Source organism: Doryrhamphus excisus, chromosome 1 (genome assembly GCF_030265055.1).
Source record: "Doryrhamphus excisus isolate RoL2022-K1 chromosome 1, RoL_Dexc_1.0, whole genome shotgun sequence".
Taxonomy (NCBI): Eukaryota; Metazoa; Chordata; class Actinopteri; order Syngnathiformes; family Syngnathidae; genus Doryrhamphus; species Doryrhamphus excisus.
In genome coordinates, this window is record NC_080466.1 from 7,763,766 (window position 1) to 7,787,329 (window position 23,564).

The 23,564-nt window shown below is 40.5% G+C and overlaps 2 long non-coding RNA genes across 2 annotated transcripts; both read right to left on the bottom strand.

Moving 5' to 3' along the window:
* Positions 1–87: 87 nt before the first annotated feature.
* LOC131140703 (uncharacterized) lies at positions 88–3,064 on the bottom strand. Its single transcript, XR_009132448.1, has 3 exons — positions 2,906–3,064; positions 842–902; positions 88–303 (listed from the first exon to the last, which is right to left on the bottom strand). It is a non-coding gene; the product is annotated as an uncharacterized LOC131140703 (long non-coding RNA).
* A 2,442-nt stretch (positions 3,065–5,506) lies between these two features.
* On the bottom strand, positions 5,507–20,543 carry LOC131132069 (uncharacterized). Its single transcript, XR_009130298.1, has 6 exons — positions 20,401–20,543; positions 18,247–18,542; positions 15,260–15,564; positions 11,765–11,908; positions 10,210–10,305; positions 5,507–5,689 (listed from the first exon to the last, which is right to left on the bottom strand). It is a non-coding gene; the product is annotated as an uncharacterized LOC131132069 (long non-coding RNA).
* Between the last annotated feature and the right edge of the window lie 3,021 nt (positions 20,544–23,564).

The window sequence follows — 23,564 nt, forward strand, 5'->3', positions numbered from 1 at the left end:
GTCAAGTGATGAGTGTGGGAAAGCTTGTGATGAGCGGGTCACAGGAAACAAGATATCATACCTGACCCTCTTTAATCCTCACCGTGAAATCATCTCCATACACACACACATACACACGTGGACACGTGTACTGTACATGAGTATCACACACACAAATATTGTTCTTTCAGTTTTCATTTGTACCTTTTTTTCAAAACAAAAACAAACATGAAGAGAGCCTCTGGGTGTTCCTGCAGCAGCAATGGTGTGTGCTATGGAAGCAGCAGGAAGGCCCATTAGCATCCATGGATCAGCGGCGCAGGCCTGAACTCACATGAGGGATGTTCACAAGGTCAAAGAGGGAACAGGGAAGGAGAGAAAAAAAAACAACAGAAAAGTGGATGATCAGATATGATTTCATGTGCCTTATTATAATGAAGAGAAGATTTTATGCAAACGTATTCAGACGCACACTTTCTCACTGCCTTTATGTCATTTGTAAGGAAAAGTGTCCAAAGCATGTCTTAACTCAAAGGAATTATGGTGAGCTGTGCGGGGAATGATGGTCATAGCAGCGTTTAATAAGGAATTGGTGCCATCAAATACAATCACTGCATATTTTAGTCATTTCATTTGCAGTCAAATTGCACATCTGATGGATTTAGGAAATTATAAAGCGCTATGTATTTAAAGGTAAATTAAAAACATCTAACTTGTCAGCTCTAAGTCAATGGGGTTCTTGACAAAATAAAAAAAAACTCATAAAACACTTAATATGCTGATCCACCTTTGACCTCAGTGTGTATATCATTCATGATGAATGGGGTGCTTGTTTTGATACAGAACACTAATCCATACTTACTGATCTGAGTTTTGACCCTCAGATATCTTAAACGTCATATATCCAATGTGTAGAACAAATCCTAAAAGCACAAAGAAAGTCAGTCAAACATTTTGCAGTACTGGCAAGAGGTTTTCTCATTTCAATTTAGATTTTTTTGCTTTGACATCATTAAATCATGCATTACCTTGAAGAAGCTTGTTTTTTTTAATTGTATAGAGTGCTGAGAAACAAGTAATGATCTAGTTTTAGCGTTATGGGGTTAGCCCTAAACCTAATGGGAACCCCGAACACAGAGGACTTTCCAGTGAGGACCACATGGATGCAAGGGAGCAGGGGCTTCCTTGATGGAAAAAAAGACATTTGATTTAAATTTAAAGTCAGTTTTGTGTCATAGGTGATAAAGCATATTAAAATTCATTTTTAGTATGAATATTTCAGGTTTTCCTCACTACATTACACATTTTTACTCTTATTTTCCATCGGTCCTGTTGTTTTTTTGTTTAATTTCATGTCTACAATGTGCCACAGGTCAATAAAAACAGGGGATACTAATACTGTATTTACATAGCGTCAAATACATAGTCAACGGTGCACCTGACGCTTTCAACAGTTTTATTCTCAACCAATCAACCAATCAGAAGGTGTAAAAGTTCTGATGTTACTGTTCTGACAGGCAAAATATGAACTCTGATAAAAAAAACAGCTCAATATCTAACAATGTGTAGGTGACATGGGCCAGCACCCTGATATGATATTCCCCTGGTATTCCCTGGTATGTCAACACATAGAAGCCTCAATCAGATTAGACAAAATAAAAAATCAAACATAGGCAAAGATGAAGATAAAAAGACTGCTGGAATAAATTAATACAATATAATGGAACATATACTAGCATTTAAGTTGCAAATGTGAGTCTGCGCTTTTGATAAAATTTAGGCCAGCAGAGAAGGCTTTGCTGGCCCTGACTACACACCACTCTCATATTAACATCAAATCGGACAATAAAAAAAAAGCCAGCGCAAGCTTTGGGGAAACAGTGCTAGAGTCAGCAAAGTATAAAAGCAAAGTATAAAGTACAAAGTATACCGAAGAGTTTTTCCAAAGACAAGGATAGGGCACATGCACTTCATATACAAGTAAATAAAAAGTAAGAACACTTTTTTTTCGGTTTCGTTTTTTTTTCGGTTTTAAAATAAATCAATAGATGGGACAAATAAATATTTGAAAACATAAATTATTAAGTTCTTTTTCGACCAAAGTTCAAATTTGCTATATCAAAAAGTATGAAGAAGATGGGTTACATTTTTTCATTTTTAGTATGCTGTTACCTCTAACACAAGAAACCTCAAACAATGTCGGACATTTTTCAAAATTCTTGAAAATGTAGAATAAAAAAGACTGACTTGTAACATACTGATAGGAACCCACTACTGACACTTCAAAATCAATAGGTTCTGTAGAATCATACATGAAAGCTGGAGGAAGGACTGACAAAGAAACATGTACTGACGGAGGAGCAAAACAAAGAAAGTTCCGCTTCTACTGGTTTATATGAAAACATGTAAGTCCGCTGTAGGGCTATCGTCACCGGAGCGAGTGATGGCGGCGGTGACTGTGTCAGGTCGTAGCGGCGTTGACCTTTTGTGTTGTAACAGCGTGTGCATGAAGGGAAGTGGCACACAAAGAGCTCTATTAACTGGGAAAGCAGATATAATGGGGAAACAAGATGGGCCTTTAAAGGGAACAGGACAGGCTGTCAGCATGCATAATGTAACAGTCGTGTTAAAACAACACACACACACACACATGCAGGAGAGAGGCCCAACTTATTAATTCTCTCTCTCCCTCCCTGTGAAATATGAAATATTCTTAGTGCACATTTCTCCTGCAAGGATGGAAATCATTGTTGTGTGTAATTATGAAGACAATGTTCAGAGGGATTATCAAAGAAGTGAGGGCTGAGATAAGGAAGCGGCAGATGAAGAGGGTGCGGGCATGAGAAGAAAGGCGGCGGAGGAAAGGGGGGAGGCAAAGAAAGGAGGGCGGACAGAGAGAAAGAAAAGAGAGGAGGGGAAAGATTACCTCTCCTCTATTTATGGTGCCATCGTTCCTCTCCTCCCGCCTCCCTGCTTCTGGCTGTATTAGCATGATAAAGACATGGCGGAATAGGGCAGCCGGCAGGTCTTTGGACAGGGACACAATGCTATCGCCCGTGCAGGCGTCTTCTGGAGCAGCAGAGGGAACGGCCATCGTGGGACTGTGCTGCAACAACACACAAACATCCTTACTGATCACACATGTAGCGACTGATACAAACCCGTGTAGACACGCAATACACACAGTGGATTATAGTGCCCAGGAGAACGCCTACATAAAGACGCTCCATATGTTTACATGCACACTTGTATCACGTTAATAGATATTTGTATACACGCTACTGGCCTATCGCCTCGTAAATTCTAAATTGTCACCCTTGTTGTTGTCGTTTCTCTCTGCCCTATCTTAAGCCAATTATTAGGAGGTGTGGTTGCTGCTGTTTATTGGTACCTTGGCTATTGCTCTGTTCATTCTCTACGTATGTCTGCCCCCTCTTAAACCATGCAATAGTGTTGACGCTGATGATTTATTATTGTTTTTGGACATCATTTTTTTCATCTTCCCTCTGTATGTCCCCTCTTAAACTAAGTATTAGCCAGTTTTGTTGCCTTTATTTGTGTTTTTCTTTTCTTCTTATCATAATTCAAGCAGTCATCTATGTTGTGTTTTGTTAATTTTTCCGTGTGTCCCCTCTTGTGGCAAATACACGCCTCTGATGTTGCTTTCTTTTGCTGTCTCTCTTTTCATGTCCTATGTTCTCTTTTTTCTCCCTGCCCCTTTCTACTGTCTTTTTTTGTTCTGTTCTGTCTTTCCTGTCTGTCATCTTTTCAGATGTACTAATTGATTTTTTTTTGCGTTATCTTTTTTCTGTCTGTCCCCTCTGAAGTCATTTAATCATGAGGTGTTCCTGTTTTGTTTTGTTTTTTTTTAGGGTTTGTATAGCTGTATTCTCTTTTCCCTCGGTCCCCACTGTCTGTGTTCTGAGTTAAAAAAAAAAAGGATAACTTTTTTTTTTACATTTCCATTCCATTTGCAGTACAGGCAATATTTTTATTCATTCATTCATTTTCTACCGCTTTTTCCTCAAGAGGGTCACAGGGAGTGCTGGCGCCTATCCCAGCTGTCTTCGGGCGAGAGGCGGGGTACACCCTGGATTGGTCGCCAGCCAATCACAGGGCACATATAGACAAACAACCATTCACACTCACATTCATACCTATGGACAATTTGGAGTCGCCAATTAACCTAGCATGTTTTTGGAATGTGGGAGGAAACCGGAGTACCCGGAGAAAACCCACGCATACACGGGGAGAACATGCAAACTCCACACAGAGATGGCCGAGGGTGGAATTGAACCCTGGTCTCCAAGCTGTGAGGTCTGCGCGCTAACCACTAGACTGCCGTGCCACCCGCAATATTTTTATATCGGTGATTTTTATTTTTCTCATTTTCAATTCAATGTCAGTGTTCATTTTAGGATATTTGATATTTCTACATAGCTTTCAATGCAAATACAGTCAAAAGTAATGTATGCCGCCATCACAGTCTAAAGGTAGTAATAACAGTGACTACAAGCATAATAGTCGTGTGTGTATACTGTATGTGTGCGGGTGTCTGTGAAACCAATAAAAAAATCTAATCTTCTTCCCCCTTCTAGTATTATTAGCTTTGTGAGTCTTCCTACTCCTCTTCCTCAGCTGCGTATCTGCTCTGGGAACATCATTTAGCAGAGCATCAATAAACCTCTTGTCTGCTAATCAGTGACACAGACACACACACACATTCAAACGGTAAGCGCACAAACGGATGGAGCTTCTTCACAGATCTGGAACATTCTCCGGGTCAGGCTTGGAGCCATGGGGCCTGTGGGACGCCGGGCCACCCCGTTGCTTGAGTGTCGGGCCTGGAGCATGACTCCAGACTGCAGGCTCATGACAAGCACACACACACACACACACGGTACACACACAGTCCCACAGTGTGCCATGTGTAAACATACTGTACGCACCATCATGGATGACAGCGAGTGCATGAGCCTGTGACGGTTGTCCGAGCGGAACACACACACACACACACCCTGTGAAAACACAAAGAACTGTACAAACACATGAGCAGGAATGGACCTGCGCCACAAAATTCCATCTCACAGTTACAAAAGATTCATTCACTGTAAATCATTAGCAACTGCAACAAAAGTAGAATAGTATGTATTAGAAATAGTAGAAATAGATGCATAATCTGCTGTTTAAAGGTTGTAAAATTCCACAAAAACCATAGTTGGAGAATTGGTACAGTGGTACATTTTCATTTTTGTCCACACAGAGTATTAATTAAACTCAGATAGCAGAGTTAAGCAACTTATACGTAGCACAAATTAAGTAAACTGACTAAAATGGACCTTTAATACCTAATACACTTTTTGGCGTTTTCATCTTGTTTGGCCCCTTTTTTCATTAGCTAGCTAGTTCAAGCATTATAGGGGCTTTATTTTTGTCAACCAGGACAAAGAAGGTATGAAAAACCCTCCTGAATGGTTTTGAAGCCTTAAATATATAAGCATTTTTTTCCTCATTTATTTGCCTCATGTGTAGACGCCACATTTGTTTGAAGCAAATGCAGAAAATCAGCACACATACATGAATAGGTACCGATCTGTCAGTCCGTCAGCAGCAGATAAACCTTTTTCCTGGAGGGCGTTGATGATGATTGACAGGCAGCGGATGATGTCGACCTCCAGCACCGTCTCCGTTAAATGATGTCATTGTGCGTCTGATGAGGAGAAAGATACGCCACAATCAAAAGGAGGGAGAAGACAGCAAGCCGAGCTGAGACGTGTTTCATTGAAAAGAGAAGTAAGTGTGGCGGCACGGCGGTCTAGTGGTTAGCGTGCAGACCTCACAGCTAGGAGACCAGGGTTCAATTCCACCCTCAGCCATGTTCTCCCCGTGCATGCGGGGATTTTCTCCAGGTACTCTTTCCAAAAAGAGTTCCATTCCAAAAACATGCTAGGTTAATTGGTGACTCCAAATTGTCCATAGGTATGAATGTGAGTGTGAATGGTTGTTTGTCTATATGTGCCCTGTGATTGGCTGGCGACCAGCTGGGATAGGCTCCAACAGAATGAATGAGAAGTAAGTGTGTTAAGATCAAGTCGCCTTACAAGTATTAGTTATTCTTTTTCTTTGGCTTTTGGTGGCTCACAGTCAAAGTAAGAAGACTCTAGTGTTGCTATACGTCACTAAAAGCTTTTTTTTTTTACAATGGTTACATTCTTTTTATACTTGTGTGGCAATTAATGCATGGGTCTTTTGAGAGCGTTATCACTTTACATGTTAAAGGAGACCTATTATGCATTTTCTACTTTTCTGACCCATAAATGTAGTTAAAATGTTATATTATTGTGTTAAACGATGCCAAAGTTTCAGATAATGAGGTTTGCACATTTGGAAGTGAGCCCTGAAAGAAGTTTGGGATGGCTCAAAACGTTCGATTTCAGAGGGCTTTGCAAAACTATTCCTTTGTGATGTCACAGAGGAGCGGGCTTCCATATGGGCGTGGCTGTGAGCCAGATATGCTCTCTGCGTTCCCCCAAGCTGTGCCACAGTTATGGTTACCAAACAATCTCAGGTAGAAGTCATGTATTTGGTGAGTCTCAGCAAGAGAAAAATATTTTCATCTGTCAACTGCATTTCACACCGGACTGTTTTGTCCGACATGCTGTGCGTCCACTCGGCTCCCTCATGTCCGGCTTCTATTTTTTTTTTTGCATCCACTACGGCTCACAAAGTGTGTCCGACAATGAGTGCTCCTCTTCGGGCAGGCAAGGTTTCCACATGTCCAGCTTATCCTGAGATCCACCACACCAGCGGTGCTACGTTACCACTCACTCTGAGTTCATACATGGTAAATCAGGGGTCTCCAGCCAGTAGATCATGAGCTGCCAGTAACTCCTGAACCCTTTTCCATTAGCTCTCCAATGACTTTATTCGTTTATTATAAACTCCTATACCCACCATATTAGAAAGTGGGGGTAGTTACAAATTAAAACAGACCATTTTGACGGGATGCACGAGTTGCAATAGGTGCATATTCTGGAAGATCCAGAAAGTTGTCTGTGTGGATTATTATGTGTCGGGGTCAAAAAGAGCCGAAAAAGGTGTTATAGATCCCCTTTATTGTTGTGTGGTTATGGTATATAGTGGTTATCATATAATAGTTAACCTTTTTGTTACACCTAAGCCTGTTAAGAATGTTGAAATGTTACTTAAAACTTTTTCCGCACAGTTAATGAACACGTATAATGTGGCAAGAGTTTCACCCTGGAACAGATTATTTCCATTAGTTTCTATGAGGAAAATTGTCCACTGTATTAGTTCCTCCATTGAGTTTTTGTCACTCTACTATAATTCATTGCAATCACTTATTTTACCATTGGATATTATTACATTATAAATGAGCATATAACATACAATATAATAAAAAATCTAATTTGTCTTCATTTTTAGACTTTTTTACTTGTCTCTCTGGATATTTCTGTGTGTGCGCGTTTGTGTCTGAGTGCGTGTAAAAAGGTATTAAAGTGTGATAATTGGAGATCTCATACCCAACACCTGTCACAGACCATTCATCTCTCTCTCTCTCTCTCTCTCTCTCTCTCTCTCTCTCTCTCTCACACACACACACCTCCCTATCAGTGAGGGATAAGCTTATATATATATATATATATATATATAAGCTTATCCCTCACTGATAGGTTACACACACCAAGCTTTGAAAGCACGTGGAAGCTTCAGGTACACAAACATGCAAGAGGAGTAGAGTAGATGGCAGACATTACAGCTGTCATTATCACATGTAAGGGGCTTTGCACACACACACACACATAAATACATAAATATGTTTGCGATGAAGCCTTTCTCCTGGGTGCAACAAATAAAGTGGCACATCTCCCAGCTTAACCAACAGGAAAGCACTCCTGCCAATGTGAGGCACAAGCTTAATCCATCTTTTATCCTTCCATACATCTTCTGCTTCACTGTCAGTTCTCCTCTCAGGGCTCCCTGCATCCCTTCCATCATCATCATCATTATCATCATCCTTCCTCACATTTAAGGTGTTGATAAGTCTTTTTTGTGAGACGACATTGTCAGAATCACAATGAAATGGAGAAGAATCCACAAGGGAGGCTTATTGGTCAAATAGAATCAACATAAATTAGATCCCAGCCTCCATTTTTTTTAGTGGAAACATCACTCAAAAGTCAAACAAAACTTCACATCAGAGACGTCAACAAATTGTGCGACACTTGAGTGAGCATCTAAAGCACAGGTGACAAACTCAAGGCCCGAGGTACAGATGTGGCCCGACATGTCATTTTATGTGGCTCAAAAAAGCCCGTTTGTTAATAATGCACTTCAATTTCTAAATGTATTTATTCTTTCTTCTGACATAATTCTTTACTATTTTAGTATGCGCAGTTGTTCTATACTTGAATATTATCTGATAATGCAATCAGATATTCCAAGCATTTATCAAAAATAAATACTTGAATGTCTGACTGACACCTTGACATTCTCAGTTAGTTATCCATTAACTTGTTGATATAAATCAGTTCTTCTCAGATACTGAGGTCATGGGTCTGCTGGAGCCTATCCCAGCTGTCTTTTGACCGAGAGGCGTGGTACACAATGGACTGGTCGCCAGCCGAACCGCAGGGCACATAGAAACCCGGAGAACCCGGAGAGAACCCACAATCGCATGGGGAGAACATGCAAACTCCACACAGAGATTCGAACCCCTGACAGTGTGGCCAACCCGCTAACCACACGACCACCGCACAGCTATCAGTGCAGACCTGCTAACATATTTGAATTTGTCCTACCATCATGCAATTTGACATTTCTCCAGGTACTCCGGTTTCCTCCCACATTCCAAAAACATGCTAGGTTAATTGGTCACTCCAAATTGTCCATAGGTATGAATGTGAGTGTGAATGGTTGTTTGTCTATATGTGCCCTGTGATTGGCTGGCCCCGCCTCTCGCCTGAAGAAAGCTGGGATAGGCTCCAGCATGCCCATGACCTATGTGAGGATAAGCGGTACAGAAAATGGATGGATGGTATGAATCATCAAATACATGGTAAATCAGATTAGAATGTGACAATATTTCTCGATCATGTCTTGACTGTGACGATTTATGAAATAATTATAAATTCATTAATCACATAATAAATGAAAATGAACTCTGGCCATGATATGCAGGTGTGTCTGTTTTCTTCTCTCACCTCCAAACATTTACCATATTGAATAACTTTTAATGAGTTTAATTACTACCGTGGTCAAATGCTAATTCCACTTAAGTTGTTTAAGAATTAAAGCCCCTGCTCTCTCTCTCGCTCTCTCTCTCTCCTGGGACAAGGCCCTCCTGTCTACTGTTTATCTGACCTTTGACCTATGAGCTCCTGAGAGTGACACCATTTACACCACTGCTGCTGCTGTTCTACACGTAAATACAAATGGTCTCTCTGTTTAAAAATATGAAAATGCCATCTTGAGTGGCAAAAAAGGATGCTGCTACAGCAAGGACTGTCAAGTGGATATTGAAGGTTTGCGTGTGAGAAGTGGAAGTGAGCTCCAGTCTTTAGTAAAGACGCACATCTGATGTCAAAACAAGACTGCTTGACTCATGTCTGAAGTCGCTGGCTTGACATTTTTGAGTCCTTACAAGTCAGAAGCACTGTTTACACTCTGTTATATTTGACAACTACAATGAATGTGTAATCAGTTTTTTAGCCTTTAACAATATCGTCAAATTGGGCGGCACGGCGGTCTAGTGGTTAGCGCGCAGACCTCACAGCTAGGAGACCAGGGTTCAATTCCACCCTCGGCCATCTCTGTATGGAGATAGCATGTTCTCCCCGGGTACTCCAGTTTCCTCCCACATTCCAAAAACATGCTAGGTTAATTGGCGACTCCAAATTGTCCATAGTTATGAATGTGAGTGTGAATGGTTGTTTGTCTATATGTGCCCTGTGATTGGCTGGCGACCAGTCCAGGGTGTACCCCGCCTCTCGCCCGAAGACAGCTGGGATAGGCTCCAGCACCCCCCGCGACCCTCATGAGGAAAAAGCGGTAGAAAATGACACAAGTCCAAGCAAAACGTACTATATGCGCCACATATGTATGCCGCCCCATTGGGTGTCCTAATTCGAACTTTGTTCCTGTTATGTCAATATTCCCTAGATACCTACCACTCTCTTCTCTTGACCTTTTACCTTAACTTCCTGTTACCTCTCATCCTCACATGTCAGTGGAACCCTCTTGTGCGGTGATGGTCTGACGACAATGTTCCGCTCCCCAACAGGATGGCGCACACATGTCCACACACTGTAAACAAAAAAAAACCACACCAAACTGAAATGAGTGCTTGGCCAGTCTGCTTGGGGAGTTGAGGAGGAACTAATTGTTTCTAGAAGACGCGACCTCAGAGGCGCCGGAAGGGAAGACAGGAGCGAGAGACACGAAAAGGAAAGGAAGAGGGGCCATAAATTAACCAGGTGCCGGATATTCACTTTCAACATGGCTTCCACTGTGGACACTTTATCTCTTTTTTTTTTGTTGAGACCACACACACACACACACACACACACACACACACACACACACACACATCAAACTCCAAAAACTGTGCCGATGTCCAGTTTCAATGATATCACCTTTAAGAGGCACTCTGCAAAACACACCACTCAATAAACAGGCGGTAATGGAGGCTGCAGGTCAGGGTTTACAGTCATATCATTAACACACACACACATAAATGCACACACACACACTCCCCCATTGTCTGGCCAGTACTTATTAGCGCCTATGCTAACAGAGTTTGCCCATAAGTGACCTTAATTAAGTGGCTAGCGCCATTAGCCGCACAGCTAAGAGGCTCAGAGCTACCCATCTGCATGTGAATGTGCGCGTTTCTATGCTAATGGTTTCTCCTAGGTATGAGGTGGAATACTAACGAGGGGCTGCACGCCATGCCAAACTGTTTACATAAGTTACTCATGGGGACAAAAACAGGACTCAGCATTTGAGGCCGACGTCAAATGGAGCCTTGCCGCCATCACACAAACACAAAACAACAATATCATTTACAAAAAACTATTAGGTCCACACTGAAAGGGAAAATATGTGCATAAGTAACTCAAAAGCCTGGCTTTTTCGTTATTTGTGACACATTGCTAATACTTATGCAGGTAAGACATACTCACAACATTTTTTTTCCCTCAGAAATAAACAAATACATTAAATTGAAATTTTTGAAAATAACATTTTTAAAGAAATGAATATAACTGGACCGGTTGTTGCCCAAAGACAGTTAGGATAGGCTCCAGCATACCCGTGATCTTAGTGAGGATAAGCGGCATAGAAAACAGATGGATGGATGGATGGATAAATACAACTGCCTTATTGAAAATATACAAACTTTATCTTGAAAATATATGTCTTTCATTACAATTTGTTAATTCAAGTTAATTATCAGAAAATTACAGAGATTATTTTCTCATAAATACACAACTGCACTACTTTAGCTCATAGTAGATTTTATTCTCATAGTAACTTTAACAAAAATAACTATTCTCGTATGACTGTGACTTTTTCTCTAAAAGAAATACATTTTCCAACTTTTTTTCAACAATAAACAGCTTTATTTGTGCAGTATATGACATGTATTTTAAATGATATATGATATATAGAGAGAAAATAAATGACTCAGTGGGTGTGTTATTCAATCATTAATATTATTAGTCTTTGCTTCGAAGATTAATCCAAAAATAAACATTTACATCACCTGTGTAAAAGTCCAGTCGGGCTCCTTGTGTGTTTTTATTGTCGCTGTAGCTAATGGATTCTCGCCCCGCTGTGTCGTAAAGCTGCTAAACTAGGGTCACTGGGTCGAAGGTCAGTGCTCTGCCTTTGATGTGACCCTGACATCCTGGGAGGAAGAGGAAGTAGAAGGAAGGAAGAAGGATTCTTCATGGATTAGTTGTAAAAGACACTTGGTGAAAATCAACATGTCTATAGAATCAATCACATGTTTTTCGAGGGATTAACTTCTTTTTGCACTTAAAATGTTACTTAAACTAAACTAGTAAAGATTAGTAAAGATTCTCTTTGCTGCTCTTGTGTGTACGTAATGTTGAAGTGAACAAAACTATCCAATATGGCAGTAAAGAGGTTGAAAGGTGCGCAATGTGTTTTTCTCATCTTCTGACACTTCTAAACAAACACTATTGCTCCAACAACATCTCACACACCACCTCTCCCGTGACCTTTCACATTCTCGTCCAGTCATCCTGCGTGTTTAAATTCATTAGTGAAGAAAAGTGGACGACCTTTAAACAGGCACTCAGACACAATCCTAGGTGAGGTGGATTGGACTTGGACTAATGCGTAAATACAGTGAAGGACACAGTGGTGTTATTAGAGTGTGCAGTATCAATAGAAAACTTATTGGATGAACACAAGACATCAAGACGGTAGAAAATGAATGAATGAATATTACTATTATATCCTCACTAAAACACACCAACAGATAACCGGTGATGGGGGCAGGGGGTCATTTGTAGGACACTTCCTCAGCTGTCGTCTTTGCTTTTTGTCCACAACTCCATCCTCCCTCGTCTTCTCCACTGACTTCACCTTCTAGAATAACATAATTTCCTCCTCCCTCCCCCTCAACATTATCTTTTTGTCTCATCCACCCGCTGCCCTCCCCTTCCTCCTCCACCTCTGTCTTTCCCTCTTTCATTTGTTCTCCACTCTTTCGCCCGCTCTCCTCACTTTGAGCCAAATAGATTTTCAATTACTGTGCTGAGTGCCTGGAAGCTTCTATATTTCCCAACCTGACCCCAATACAGGCCAAGTCACACACACACACACACACATCTCATACACTTCCACTTCCACTTACAGCCTAATGGAATGGTGGTGAATGTCTTCAAGACCGCCAACAAACCAGGCGGACCATGTGATACACACTCTGAAGAGATACATTGCAACAAATACACACACGTGCAACAAAACATACACTTTTGTGGAACTTACTGTGACATGGGTATATGGGCAATACAACTTATTAATAATTCACTCATTCATCTTCTACCGCTTTTTCCTCACAAGGGTCGCAAGGGTGCTGGAGCCCAGCCCAGCTGTCTTTGGGCGAGAGGCGGGGTACACCCTGGACTGGTGGCCAGCCAATCACAGGGCACATATAGACAAACAACCATTCACACTCACATTCATACCTATGGACAATTTGGAGTCACCAATTAACCTAGCATGTTTTTGGAATGTGGGAGGAAACCGGAGTACCCGGAGAAAACCAACACATGCACAGGGACAACATGCAAACTCCACACAGAGATGGCCGAGGGTGGGATTAAACTCGGGTCTCCTAGCTGTGAGGCCTGCACGCTAACCACTCACCCGCCGTGCAGCCTCTTATTAATAATTATATTAATCAATTGCAGAAAAGTTCTAGAACTGAGGTCACAAGATTTAAAAACTACAAACTACAAGTTTCCCTCTTCTAAGTAATCCCCTTGGAGTGTATCTCACTTTCCTAGCCTTTTCTGACAGGCCTTCTTCTGGGATCTTCTGCAACTCTGCCGTCATGGCCATCTTGGTGCCATCCTCAATTTCATCCTCATTTGATGACCCTTGAATTTGAGAAAGAGGGGAAAAAATGACATTGAGTCAGGTCCTTTGAGTGCAGGCCAGTTCTTTTGCAGGTAAGACATATTCACAATATTACTTTTTTTGTTGAAAAAATAAAACAGTTTTCCCTCAGAAATAGACAAATAAATTAAATTAAAATGTTTGAAAATATGCAAATTTAATTTTACATTTTTGAATAAATAAATACAACTGGACCGTTGTTGCCCAAAGACAGCTGGGATAGGCTCCAGCATACCCGTGATCTTAGTGAGGATAAGCGGCATAGAAAACAGATGGATGGATGGATAAATACAACTGCCTTATTGAAAATATACAAACTTTATCTTGAAAATAGATGTCTTTCATTACAATTTGTTAATTCAAGTTAATTATCAGAAAATTACAGACATTATTTTTTCATAAATACACAACTGCACTACTTTAGCTCATAGTAGATTTTATTATCATAGTAACTTTAACGAAAATAACTGTATTCTAGTATGACTGTGACTCAAAAAAAACTATTAACCATACAGCCAACATTCCTTCATACTTCTTTTTACAACAAAATTATTTTGCTAAAAAGCAATAACAGAAAGCCAAACAAAAAAGCAAACAGACTCTTAGTAACAATGATAGCTTTAACACCCCATGTTGAGGCTACTCCATTTGTAATCCACAAAAAAGCCAAAGAAAAAGAAAAGCACACGTGCAGTGAGTTGATGTTCGCTGAACAAAGGTCTCACATGACAATGTGCAAATGTTTCAGAGGGCACAGCTGCACGGTGAAATGACATCTGGCAGCAAACGGCGTTTTTTTAATCATCCTCATGCATTCACACCACATGATAACAATTTACCTTCACTGAGCACTTTGCTCAAACATTGCCTCTCCCGCCTGTTGCCTGCGTTTTTTTTTCCATATTAAGAAGAGTGAGGGGTCAGAGGTCAACAGCGTAATGCCTTATCGCGAATGCAGCGTGGCCAACTTTATTACTTAGAGCTTAGAGAGCAAACACACACACCGAGCAGGTATAAATGCGTTTATCGTCAGCCGGACGCCGTAGGTAAGACAATGGCCTCGGGGCATGTCGACAGCGCTGTGCCACACACTCTGGCTGGCCGTGTGCACACACACACACTCACACACGCACGCACGCACAGTTGTCAGTATAAAGGGAGAAAGGAGAAGGTCTTAGTGGTGGTAAGAGCCTATTAAAACAGCTTGTTCCCTCTAAAGAGGTCATGACCTTTGCGAAGGAAGCCAGCAAAAACAAAAGTCTCTCCTTCTGCTGTTCTGAGTCAGTATAATTGACTTTTTTTAAAGAATAATTCAATTTTAAACATAAATCTGACGACACCAATCCTAATCTGTAGTGGGGGTTTGTTATGTGTAAAGGATACAGAATGTTTATTTAGTATTTTATTATTTTTATAATCATTATTATCATTGTTAGAATTCATATACAGTACAGGTATGTACAAATATTAAATAATAATTTCACCAAAATGGTTTCTGATTGTATAATGCAGTGCAGTAGATTTCCTGAATTTAGTATTTTTAATAATGTTATACTGCAGCTAACTAATAATAATACTGTAATAATAATAATAAAATACATCTTACCATTAATGCAACGTCTGGTGCTGCATGGTTTTGCACGGTACTCCTTCTTCATCTTCACCTCAAACGACCCAAATCAGCAGTCTTTCATTCTCACTTCTTCTCTAAAAAAAATTGACATAACTGAACTTTGAACAAGTTAAAACTGAAATGATGACGTATGAAGGTGAACTATGCATATTTATACAATATGAACTTAACTTTGAAGTAATTCATGAGCACTTGCACAACAGTACTTTTGTTCAGTCCAGGGTGTAGTCTGCCTTTTGTTCAAAACCTGCTAGGATAGGCTCCAGCTCCCCACCATCCTGAATAGGAAAAGAAAAAATGGATGGATGCGTTCTTCCTCGGGTCAATAAAATAATACTGTTAATAATACATGTTCTTCTATGGGGGCGGCGCAGTGGACGAGTGGTTAGCGCACAGACCTCACAGCTAGGAGACCAGAGTTCAATTCCACCCTCGGCCATCTCTGTGTGGAGTTTGCATGTTCTCCCCGTGCATGCGTGGGTTTTCTCCGGGTACTCCGGTTTCCTCCCACATTCCAAAAACATGCTAGGTTAATTGGTGACTCCAAATTGTCCATAGGTATGAATGTGAGTGTGAATGGTTGTTTGTCTATATGTGCCCTGTGATTGGTTCATTGGACAGCGACATTGTACTAACAAATAAACATGGCATTGTGGCTTTAAATACAAATAGTGTCATGTAAAGTAGCTGCATATACAGTATTGGATTCAAGTGCAGACTGCAGCAAGTCAGCTTTCAAAGGGGAGAAGATCACCAAACTAAATAATTGTTTTCCAATTAGCCTCATGAATCTAACCTCGGCCTGTGTGTGTGTTTGTGCGAATGTGTGTGTGTGTGTGTGTGTGTGTGTGTGTGTAGGCGTGGTGATGCTTTGTTAAGGCCTGAATGAGTCGTTGATGGCTGCAGCAGCTTGGGTCTCTGAGGGGAGGCGGGAGTGGCTAAGTTGATAATTGCAAGGGAACATGGACTCAGTCTGTCACGGCTACTCCTCCCACCAGCTTTGAAGGGGAGGTGGCCTTGATTTGTCCACTTAAACAAAGTGTACCAGCCCACCTCCCATAATTCCCTTCAAGCGTCTGTTTGTATCTGTGTGTCTGTCACCCTCGGCTCTTGAACGCCTTCCCTCTGAACACTGGGTTCACTTTCCCTTGGTGCTATAGTGTAAGTGTGTATATGTGTGTGTGTGTTTGCCCGTGTCTGTGCGGTGGGCGGGGCCACTCAGCCTCAGCTGCTGTTGGGTGTGTGTGGGTGAATTACACGCCGTTGTGGAGTGTTGACAGGAGCAGCTGGACATCAGTGGGCCGTAGCGCTCTGTGTGTGTGTGTGTGTGTGTGTGTGTGTGTGTGATATTACAGAGCAGCTGCCCAACACAGACCTGCCCCCAACTGGCCAGCAGGTGCAAAAGCAGACTGCAAACACAAGCTGACTTGCCTTTCTGTGCAAAAACATAATCCTCATGTATGTTAACAGTATTCGAAAATTATTATTCAACTCATCAATCCCTAAAACACAGCTTCTCAATTATTTTCTGTCATGACCCCCCCAAGGAACCTACATTTTTTCGCTCCCCCCGCCCCAATTTCACTCTTGAATTTCACTCTTGAATATTTATTCAAGAGTGAAATTGCATGGTGAGTACTATAAATTTGTACATGTTGGTTGCTCTGCATTGAAATGAAAGTCTCTTCCACACCCCCCAGGGGGACCGCCCCACTATTTTAGATGCACTGCCCGAACATATGAGTTAAATTTGTTTTACCCAAATATAGGACGATCTTTCTTTTTCAAAAATAATTTGTAGACAAAATCAAAACTATACGTATGTATACTTACCTGCTCAACATTTGTTAGATGTTAAATATGCTTTTTTGTTCACCATTATCTTAAAATTACCATCCATAACTCCTTTGCTGTTGTTTGCTAACACCCTATGAAACACTTTTTTCCCCAGTGGGTCACAGCTGAGTCTCTTCAGGTCACTGGTGTGTGTGAGTGACAGGGAGAAAAGCTGTGAATATATTTTTTCCAAGGAAAAAAACATATTTTTAGATTTGAGTCAATATTCTATTTCCAAATAAATGAAAATACAGCCAACTGGAGTATGGGAGTACAGTAATCCCTCATTTATCTCACTTATCATTTAAGTTAATTGGTTCCATATTTGGCTGTCAAAGTGAGAGTATAAAAAAACGGTTTAATTCTAATAATAATAACAATAATAAATAATAATTAATAACAACTAATAATAATGAATAATGATTAATAATAATTAATAATTAAAGATAATGATAATATAATCATAATCATCATCATTAATAAACACTCTAATAATTACATTTACTTACTTACATTACATTTACTTAATTACATTACATTCACTTATATAGGAAACAATATAGAAACAAGCCATTTAAGACATAATAAAAACAGTTCTGGTGCTGTGTCAGCGAGGGACAGGAAGTGACATCTGGAGTTCAAAGCACGGGGGTGCTGGAGCCTATCCCAGCTGTGATCAGGCGAGAGGCGGGGTACACCCTGGATTGGTTGCCAGCCAATCACAGGGCACATATAGACAAACAACCATTCACACTCACATTCATACCTATGGACAATTTGGAGTCACCAATTAACCTAGCATGTTTTTGGAATGTGGGAGGGAACCGGAGTACCCGGAGAAAACCCACACATGCACATGGAGAACATGCAAACTCCACACAGCTCAAGCTGAGAATCGAACCCAGGTCTTCCCGATCTCCTGACTGTGTTGCCAGTTTTCATGTACTACTTAAATGTACCTTTTTTACCTTTCTTTCCACTTATTCCTTCATTTGCTTCTTCATTCTATCATTATTTGCAAGTCTCCTCTTTTGTCTCGCTTCATTTGCTAGTCTCCTTGTCTCCTTCTTTTTGCCTCTTTCTTCTTGTTTCCATGTCTTCTTATGTTGTCTTATGGACATTACCTTATCATCACCTTATCTCCATTTTCTTGTCTTCTTGGCCTCTTTATGTCAGCTTCTTCTTTTCTGGTCATATTGTTTCCATATCCAAGACTGAAAACAGCATTAAATACAAAAGTGCAACAAAATGACACACACTAATCTTCCGTCATTACAAAACTTCTCTTTGTCTCCTTCTTCGTGGCTTGGGAAAGCCTCATAAAGACGTCATCATGGTCATGGACACGGCTGAGTGCGTTCTGAGGAAAACGATCAGCAGCGTAGTGATGATGTATCCACCAGTCATCTCTTGTGGCTGACTGTCAAGTAAAAAACAAAGACATCCAGGATGTTAATCAAATTGTTTGTACTTCTTCCTGGAGCCGTCTCGCCATCATCTAAAAGCCCTTTGACCCTCTGCTGCCCTTCTCTTTTCATTTTACGATCGTCATGTCCATCAACGAGACAGCCCCAAAATAGTGCTGCTATAATAAATCTGACGACAACCACATAAGTTTTATGTTCAGACCCTCAGATGTGACTTGGAGTGTGTTTAGTTTCTGCTAAACCTTCCAGATCTTCATAAATATTGCTTATGATGTCATAATCCGGTCCTTTTTAGTTTGGGCCTCGACATTTACACACACAAGCTAAAAAGGAAAGTTGTTCTCGATGAGCACTTTTGTCAGGTCAATTCAACATCTGTCAAAACAACAGTATAGCTTGGTCCATTACTAGCAATGACTAACACTATTTAACGGGCATCTTATTATTTACTTTAAGACAAAATAGAATTATTTTTTCATTACATTACAGTGCAAACAATTAAGTGAAAACCATTTTGGGAATCATTTGCTGTAAAGTTGTTGACACTATGTGTTGATTTCTCTTGCACTTGTATGAAATGTTCATCCATCCATTTTCCATTCCGCTTATCCTCACTAGGGCACAGTGGAGCCTATCCCAGCTGTCTTCGGGCAAGAGGCAGGGTACACCCTGGATTGGTTGCCAGCCAATCACAGGGCACAAATAGGCAAACAACCATTCACACTCACATTCATACCTATGAACAATTTGGAGTCACCAATTAACCTAGCATGTTTTTGGAATGTGGGAGGAAACCGGAGTACCCGGAGAAAACGCACACACATGGGAAAAACATGCAAACTCCACACAGAGATGCCCGAGCTGGGAATTGAACCTGGGTTTCCTCGCTGTGAGGCCTGCACCCTAACCACTCGGCAGTCGTTGTATGAAATGTTAATCATGTTAATTAACACATTGCCTGTAAAGTTAACAAAGATTATATGATGATGACAGCTTGACCCCAGAATTAATTTTATTCTCGTTAGAGATGCTCAATATTGGCTTTCTTACTGATATACTGTAGATAACAATTGATACAGAAGTCAGGTCAAATAAAAACATTATGCTTCTTTTACTCATAAACATGCATAAACATTGCTTATGCAAAATAAATCAAGGGCCATATTTAATTTAAACATTTTGTCTCTACTATGATGTCCTCCTACTATCAACAGGCAACAATGCAATTTGGAAAGCTGAACATTTCTGTGGTACAAACATCCATTTAAGAACAATGTAAAGTGCGTGTGTATATAAGTATATATATACTGTATATAAATCGCTTCTGATAATTATTTTGCTGCATAGCGCTCCAAGTGATTCTTCCTGAGGTGTGATATTAGAAGTACTGAAAGAAGACACCTTACATAAATAGCGCTTTGCCGTCAATGCCAAATTGCATATTTACAATCCAAAGGAGAAAACTTGTGAAATGATTCCAGACCGTGGACATATTGTATAAGCTTGTTGCTCTGTGGAGCAGCCGGATGAGGTCTCACTCATGTATAAATAGCGGCAAAAAACAATAACAACAACAATGCTGATATGGGCCGATATATGATTTTTTTTTTTTCATCAAACATTCCTCGTTCCTATTATAGCCTTGCGGACATATATTATTTACAACACTTGTATGCACACGCAACACTGAAGAGATTAGCATATCTCGATGTACGGTAAAATTACACTATTTAATAAATACATGAAGTAAGGCAAACAATGGATACTAGCCTGGGACAATAAACATATGAACAATAACAATGAACATATTGTCGTGTGTATGTGTGTGTGTGTGTTTTCCTTGTTTCTTACCTCCAAACAGGCAGAGAGAGAGTCCAGTCTGTGCATTGGTTTCAGCACCTTGGATTGTTTCAATGGAACAACGGCATGAACAGAGTGAGCCCTTTTGTCAGTCATACAGTCACTTTGTCCCAGTAGGTGGCGAGTAGGCTGCTAACAGACACACATGCAGAAGTGCAGAAGATAACTTATAATATAGTAGAAATTAGTAGATTGCAATATATATCTTTCCGTGATATGTTGAATTGACCAATTGTAGACATGCTATGCAGGGTATTTCTCAGCCATTACTATCAACATTATGGCAAAACCATGAAGTACGCTTTTACACTTTAAAAGACTAATAATACAATTGCTGCATGTCTATTAGAGTAGTCTGCCGTGTTGCATTTGTTTGGAATATTGGTCTGTACCTAATATATGTATTGTAGAATATATGTTATAAATATAGGCAACATAGACTTCCAAATCAATGAAGCATGTAAAGCAAAGTGGCCATTGTCCCCGCTCATTGTGGATGTTCACTGTACAATGGCAACAGCATATTATGAGGCAGGTGGGAGGCGACAGAGAGGTGTTGGCGGTGAGGGACTGCAGGGTGGGTGGGGGGGTGGGGGGGTGCGAGGTGGCGAGGGACAGGGCGCATATACATCACTTCATCTTTAATTAGCTGTCATCAGCTTCTCTCCACAGAGGAACCACGGACTGATAATTAACCATCAAACTGTGTGTGTCCTGTGTGGCAGAATTAGAGAATAGATAATGACACATTTGGCTAAAGTAGGTTTAGATTAAATAAATGATTCATTGAAAAATAACAGGAATGAAGCTACATATCCAAGCAACCTCTGGTTGCCAAGGTAACCCGCACTCTCTGCCCTCTCTGTTTAGTATAAAATATGCCTCTTTATTGTTCAGATTTGCCCGATTCATTTTTTTTTTAGCATGTAAAAGAAGAACATGGCAGGAAGCAGTGTTAGGCTGCTGTAGCTAATTAGAGAGGAACACAGCGTAAGTAGACATATGTGCACAGAGGGATCAGTCCGCCAACACTCAACGGGACAGCGCCATGGGAGGCGGGCAGGCCAGCGAGCCGCTATGGAGGCATGTTGTGGTTTCAGCGCCCCATGTCCCTGGCAGTGGAGCAGTAAGGAGGGGTGGAGGCCGCCGGGCCGCTGCAACCTGTCCTCTCCTCTCTATGTCATGTTAGTGCAGTAAGCTGCTCTCGACTGCTATAATTGGATTATCCTTAATGAGTAAACAAGCACATGAGAGCAGAAGCACAATAGTAAGCTGATGAACAATGGAGGAAGATGCTTCTTTCTTACTTATTAGGGGGTATCACTATACACTCAGCACATAAGACAAGACAATATACAATATTGGGTTCATGGGAAAGAGACCAGACCATATTATTACAATAATTATAAAATATAACACTAGACAAAGGGTCTCGCGTTTTTTGAAAGGCAATCTGTGAAACAATTGCTTTTCTCACGATCCCTGGTGCATGTCTCCTGCAATCATTTAATTGAAAGTGATTCTTGTGAATACAGGAGGCTTCTACCGAATAGTTTCCGTGTCGAACTGGATATCTGGTCTCATCTGTTTATCAATCACAACTCGAACATAAAGCACTCACAGCATGTTTGGTTCCATTCCTACCTTGTGTAGTGCCATTTCCATATTACATGTATTGTCATTCGCAATGCCATGCAGTCTGACCTGACCTTTATCCGTGTGACAGCATTTCTTTAAATTAAATGAGAATATCATCACATTTTAATAGTCTAGTTATAATCTTTTGCATTTATTTTCACCGTGGTTCTAATCTTTGTGATTAATTTTCTGATGCCGACTATGTTAAATTTGATGAATATATCATCTATTCTACCAATTAAAAAAAATAACAGATACAGGCTACAAAAACGGACTTTAGATTTTTTTTTTAACACTTTTTACATTTTGGCTTAAGATGCTGATTGGGAGTGTAGTCGTTTTAGCGTTTATAACATTTTGTCAGAAAAGTGTAACTGCACAGTAATTTTAAACCCATATATCATATATTACAGCATATTGTGGCCAAGTGTGACGTTATTTGCTCAAATCCAGAGACTAACCTGACATTATTCGGGTGAGGCAAAAACTTATTGGCAGTCTGGATTGTCTTTCACTCAAATAGATCATGCTCATTTTACACAGATTCCTGCAAATAGGTATAATTAAAAACATTCAACACAATGTCAGTACCAGCATCTGATGTACCATACATAACAAAACAGCAACAATTGTTTTCAACACAATAATAAAGGAAAAATAATTCTTGTGTGTTAAATTTCACATTGCAGTCACGGCATGATGGCATACGCTTTCACACAGATGCTGTCCCACCACTTTTCAGGCTTTTGACTACCTCCGAAGTAAAAAAAAAAATGGCAGATTAACTTTCCCACCATTCCATGAGGGAAATTTCCAGGGAAAAGCCAGCTTTTGAGGGCTGTGTGAAAGGGGCTGGAGTAACACACAAAACAGTGAAGCAACCGCAAAGCCAATCTATGGAAAATCATCGTCTCCTCACAAAAATGAAATGGATGGAAAAAGGTGAAGCAAAGGATAGGCCGCGGTGGAAAAACACGAATAAAGTGATGAATTGAAATTGCATGAATGAAAAATAAAAGTTGAGAGGCTCCCTTTTAATTCCACAATTTACAACTCAGTTAGGTCCATTTCCTGAGTTCTAAAAAAATCCATAGAGAAAAATTGAAGCCAAATCATTTCATCACCTCCTCTGTCCTAATTGCAGCCATATGCAATTTTAAAGGCTCCTCTTCCTTTCTAATGGCTCCCTGGAGGAATGGCGGGTTAATTGCTGCAGCTGGCGATGAGCTTTCTCTTCTTCTGCTTCCATTGCTCTTCCTCTTCCTCCTCTTCTTCTCCTGTGTGAGTCGCTGTGCTATTGACAAGCTGATATGTTGCCCGCTCTAGTCTAACTTGAAAGAGATGTTGACGGTTAACTGCGACTAATTTGTTTTTAATACCTTGTGTCGACAAAAGTATTGGGATTTTATAAACAAGAATAACGAGATGGTCCCGCTCTATGTTTCTATGCTAGAAAATCCTATGATAAATAAATTTTAAAATGTATAATTAATCCATGTGATCAGTATCGGCTGATT